This window comes from Chionomys nivalis, chromosome 3, assembly GCF_950005125.1.
Source record: "Chionomys nivalis chromosome 3, mChiNiv1.1, whole genome shotgun sequence".
Lineage (NCBI taxonomy): Eukaryota > Metazoa > Chordata > Mammalia > Rodentia > Cricetidae > Chionomys > Chionomys nivalis.
In genome coordinates, this window is record NC_080088.1 from 676,458 (window position 1) to 682,465 (window position 6,008).

Consider the following 6,008-nt stretch of genomic DNA (forward strand, 5'->3'; position numbering starts at 1 on the left):
CCCCTTCCTTCCTTCTTCTGAAGATGCAGCCTCTACCTCTCTCTTCCCTTTCTTCCTCTTTTTTTCTCTTTCTCCACCCCCTTCCCTATCTCTCCCTTTCTCCCCTCCCCCTCTATAACCCACTAAATAAACTCTATACCCAAGTTCTTTCTGCATGGCATAGCATTCCTGTCTGTTGCCCGCCCGCCTGCCTCAGCTTCCGGTCACCCTCTGCTACCCTCTTGGGACCAGCCTAGGCTGGCCATGAATGATAACAGTGGGGTCAAGAGACATTGGGAACCAGAAAATAGTTTATAGCCAGAGCTCATTTCCAGCTTCCTGAAAGGGAAAGTGTGATGACCACCGGTCCTGCTTTCTGGTCATCCTTTACAGTTACCAAACACATTGATGGAGACAGCAGGCAGGCCGCTGATTGCTGTAGTGGTTTGGATGAGATGTCCCCACACTTTTGGACATTTGAACACACTTGGTCCCCAGTTTGGGCAGTTAGGGAGGTATTATCTTGCTGATGGAAATATGTCACTGGCTGCCTGAACTCTTATCCTTCTGGAACCATAGGCCCATATAAACCTTTCTTACTATAAGTTTCCTTGGTCATGGTGTTTTTTATTTTTTTGAGACAGTTTCTCTGTAGACCTGGTGGCAAGACTGGCCTCAAGCTCACAGAGATACTCCTAACTTGGGCTCCTGAGTGCTGGGATTAACGGTGTGCACCACCACTGCCTGATCACGGTGTTTTATCACGGCAATAGAAAAGTAACTAAACTTGGGAGGCAGAGGCAGGCGGATCTCTGTGAATTCGAGACCAGCCTGGTCTACAAGAGCTAGTTCCAGGACAGGCTCCAAAACCACAGAGAAACCCTGTCTCGAAAAAACAAACAAACAACAACAAAAAAGAAAAGAAAAGAAAAGTAACTAAGACACCAGCAAGAGGGTAAATCTGCTATAATCCTCAGATGCTTTGACCAGATGTCAGCATACCCTGCAAAGGGCAAGCATTGTGTTAGAGCTTTTTGTGGCTCACAGAGCTGGACGCTGCTAAACTCACCAGGGCTGCATTTCTAGTCTGAGCTGAGACCTATCATTGCAATGGTGTCCTCCTTGCCCTTCTCCTGGAACAAGTGCCATCTTCCCCTTGAATAGAAAACAGATAAAAACGAAGGATGTGACTGTTCCTGTAGGGCCCAAGGAAACGCTGAAGGAAGACCTCAGACTCAGATAGTATGTAAGAACAAAGAGCGTTTATTATACCACACTATACCACAAGCATGGGGTTGTTCACCTGTACAAAATGGCCACAACCCCATAGAGGAAAGTGTAGACTCCTTTTAAGCATAGCTAAGGGGAACAATGGTTAAATTCTCTGGAGCTTACAAGAATTTCTTTCTAATTCACCAGGAAATACAGGTGGCTGATCACTGAGAACAGTCACTGCAAAGTAAGTTCCTTTAAACAAAGTAATGCGGTTATACTGAAATCTGTTTTGTGAGTTGATCTCTTTTCTGAGTCTGGTTACGAGGAAAACTGTGTCTAGACTTAGTATTGGCTCTAGGAGAGTGAGGCCTGTGGCCTGAATTTTACAGAGAACTGAGAAGGCAGCTGAGGCCCTGGTTGCTACTGTTAGATTGACAAAGCTACCTCTAGCCTAGTCGTCAAACAGCTTCAGAGTTCTGAGAAGGATAAATTCTGTTACCTGAGTCAGCGACTAAAATGAAAGACATTTACTCTGCTGGCTACCTAGACAGCCACCCGTGACAAGATCCTCCATTGTTATTGGGGGCAGAGGTCTCAGGGCAACATCAGTTTTCAGCTGGGAGGCCTAGGTTTGCCAGGCCCCAGAAGGTCCGTCAGACTTCCTGTGGAGTGGGGACTTGTAGGAGCACCGGTCTACCTTTGCTTAGGCAAATCAAGGTGGTTGGTTCTCCAGTGCCCTGTTCGTCCATCTGAAGAGGGTCTTTGCAGCAGTTGAGGTGAAAAGCATTGCCACATTCGAAGCAAGTTCCAGGTAGAGGTTCTTCTGTTCCCATCCATCTTTTTTGGAGAAAATAGGGGTGCTGCCAGGAGCTGGCATGTCTCTCTATTACAAAAAAAAAAAAAACTTTTTTGTTTTTTTGATTTTTTAAATTGTTTTTATTGAGTTATACATATTTTTCTGCTCCCATCTCACAAAAAGCTTTTTAATTAAACATTTTAAATGCTATATTCTGTAGATCTATGAACATTTGAGGGCTGTCTGTCTATTAGGTATAGACAGACTTTGCTTTTAGGTACTTGCTTTAAGCTCAACCTTGAAGATATATACAGGGGACCAAGTAAGGCTTATCCCTGTAATTAATTACATCAATACTTAGCATGACTACAATCAAAGAACTTGATCATTTATAAGGATGACTATTTACTTGTGTTCCTAAACAGTCTACATTATGTTAGCAGCTCTCATAAGTCTAGGACTTGACATCACATTCCTATTAGGTTTAGCCTTAAAAATAATGATTTTGAATTGAAGATCTTCTATGTTAGGTCTGGGGGAGGGGGCTGTTGTACAAAGATGGGGACAGACCACCAAAGTCTAATAAACCAGAAGCAAACTTTATTCCAGAAACCAGAATCCAGGAAATAATAAAATAAATCTTCTTGGGGCACAAAAAGCTTATCAGCTAGCTGAGACCACAGCCAGAGATGGATTTTATAAGGCTGTGGCAAAGACCAGTTTCTGACCCCACCTTTTTTTATAGTAGGGGCACCAAGCATTAGGTCTGAACAGAGGAAGCTTTACAGTCTCATGGTAAAACTCAGATACAGATTGCCTTACTTTACAATCTCCATCAACAGAGTTTTTCAGTTAAATTAGTGTTTGTGCTTAATTTATTGTCTTTCTTGGTACTTCCAGGTGGTGTTTACTGAGCCCTGTGCTCTCCCTACGATGCTGCCGGTTTCACACAGCAGGGATTGTTAGGAATTTTCCTAACGCGAGCTCTCTGCTCACACAAAAATCCCAATCAAGCCAAATTAAAAAATATAAAAATCATCCAGGTTTAATGGGATTCCTGAACTTTCAGGTGGCCCTGAGGGGGAACCAGAAAGCCAGATGGGGACTTGGGACTTACAGGGTTAATTCATAATCCAGAGGTTACATATCTATTTCCTAAAAGTTGACTCAGCTCATATCCGTAGGTTAGCTCTCAGTTTGCAGAGAGATGCTTTGACCTTGTAAATAGAGCTATGGGTTGTAAAGCAGAGTAACCCACTGTTAATAGTTAATCCTTAAACTACTGAGAGAGCTGCTGACAATCTGTCCTCATTCTCCTAGGCTTACAACTTTATATTTCTTTATTTCTACATTCCCATTTCTGGAATCTACATTTTTATATTTTTATCCTTTGGTCCTTCATTCTAGTATCAAAATAAAACCTTTTAACAAACAATAACAGACTAGCTGGGTTATCCTTCTCCTGGATCCTCTGGTCGCTATATAACCCAGCTGTTTTAGCTATACCAGTTCTTTGGCCAGTCTCTTGGTCCAGTTCACCTTTCTTGGTCATCGGTTCCTCTCCTTTCTTCCATACTCCTATCCTCACATGACTCAGGAGCGTGTTCACTCTGGACTCTTCCAGATGTCCCTGTCTCTGAGCATGCCCTCCCTTTTATCTACAATGAGCTCTCTTCTCCATGCCTAGGAATGAAGGGGTTAAGCTCTCTTGCTTTTTACAACTGAATTTAAGTTTCGGTTCTCTAGAAGGACACCAGGTGTCTTTCCAACAAAGGGCTATTTATCTACAAGACCCTTACATTCTTTGTCTTTGCCAAGTGTTCAACACCAAGCTTATAGAGAACTTAAATAAACAGGAGTATATATGTGATAAATACGATATATATTCTATAATGGAATGCCTGGTCTCCCAGGAGAGTTCTTTTCCCAGAGTTGGGCATTTGGACAGAGAACCCCATGACCTGTTAAGGGTGCTGGCCTCTGTGCTCCCTCAGTCCCTGCTCATGGGCCACACCCCAACTCACAAGCCCCCTTTTTCCTTCTCCCATTTCACACAGGGATTCTTCCCTTGTCACTTTTCCTTGCCTTCCCAAAAGACAGCCTTAACAGAGTGGTAAAGCCTTGTTCCATTTTACTCACAGAATGGCTAGTTTTGTTTCTTTACTGAACCCATTATCATTTGTTAAAAGGTTTTATTTTGATACTAGAAGGACAATTAAAAATCATTATTTTTAAGGCTAAACCTGACAGGAATGTGATATCAAGTCCTAGACATACGTGAGCCGCTAACGTATTGTAGACTGTTCAGAAACAAAAGTAAATACTCATCTTTATAAATGATCAAGTTCTTTAGTTGTAGTCAGAGAGTTCAGGGTAGAGGGCAGGGTAGGCCAACCAGGAAGACCCTGTAATAGGCAAAGACTGAAGGTTGCTGAGAGGACCTGGGGGCCAGTGCCCACTTTGACATGTTAATGGGCACTTCAAATAGTCATTTGTTCTGGGTTTGATACATAACATCACAGCCCTTTTAAAAATAAATAAATAAATGATAAGCAGGTGATGTAATCTTTTCTATTATTATTGTATGCTGATAATGGGGTGTCATTGTTGGAGACCCAAGAAACCTGGAATGTTGGCCAAGGCCAGAAAATGAAGGCAATTTTACTCACTGTCCACGCTCTGTGGGACCTTCTAGGGCTAGAGAAGCACAGGCTGAGTTGGCATAGTCTGTGAGACTGAACCACTTAGGGCTAGCCACCTCAGAGCCTCTAGGATGCAGATTCTGAAGCAACACCCCAAACTGGCAAGGTGCTGGGAAATTCTAGGACAGATAGCTTAGAGAGAGGAGGTACAATTAAGGAGTTTGGGGGGGGGGGAAATAGAGGGGTCGGAGAACTTAGGAGCACTTACCTGGAGTCTATCTGACCTGTGAGAGGTGGATTCAAGACAGTTCTCTGAAACTTATAAGAATTTATTTTTTAAGTTTACAAAAATGTTTTAGTTAGGCAGTGGTGGTGCATACCTTTAATCCCAATGTTCCAGAGGCAGAGGCAGCTGAATCTCTGTGAGTTCAAGGCCAACCTGGTCTATAGAGCAAGTTGCAGGACAGCCAGAGTTGTTATACAGAGAACCCTTGTCTTAAATAAATAAATAAATAAATGTTTTAGATATATTAACATTGCCACTGTTTATAATCTATACTGAAATCCACAGTACAGAAAAGGCAATAGGCAACCCAAAAAGGATTCTGGGTTAAAAACATTTGTGAGATTATCTCCCTTCAGAGTCAGGGAGCAAGGTCATTGTTTGTCTTCCACTGCTGGAGACCTAGTAATTCTAGGACAGTAAGGCCTGAGGCCTGAGGTTTATAAATAAAGAGAGCAGTTGTAGCCTTGGGGAGGAGTTGGTAAATTTGCTGCTCTTAAATCTATAGTCAGTCAGTCAATAGCATCAGGAAAATGAGAAGAAATCTAAGTTAAGCTTCACATCCTTGCACCTTCCATAAACTTTATAACATTTTCTTTTTAAAAAAATATTTATTTATTATTTATTTATTATGTATACAATATTCTGTCTGTGTGCATGTCTGCAGACCAGAAGAGGGTACCAGACCTCTTTACAGATGGTTGTGAGCCACCATGTGGTTGCTGGGAATTGAACTCAGGACCTTTGGAAGAGTAGGCAATGCTCTTAACCTCTGTGCCATCTCTCCAGCCCTCCAGATATTACTCTATATAGTTGTTCACCACAAGATATGGCTGGTTGATTATTGAGAGCTGTCCATTCATGGTAAAGTGAGTTTATCTCTTTTCCGAGTCTGGTGTCAAGGTAAACTGTCTAGACCTAGTAATAGCGCTAGGGAAGTGAGGCCTGATTTCTACACATGAAGAGAACTGAGGGGGCTGCTGAGGCCTTGGTTGCTGTTGTCAAACTGACAAAACTATCATTAGCCTAGTCAGCACCACCACAGATCTGAGAAGCATAAATTCCACCGGAGTAAGCGGAAAGCAAAGACCAA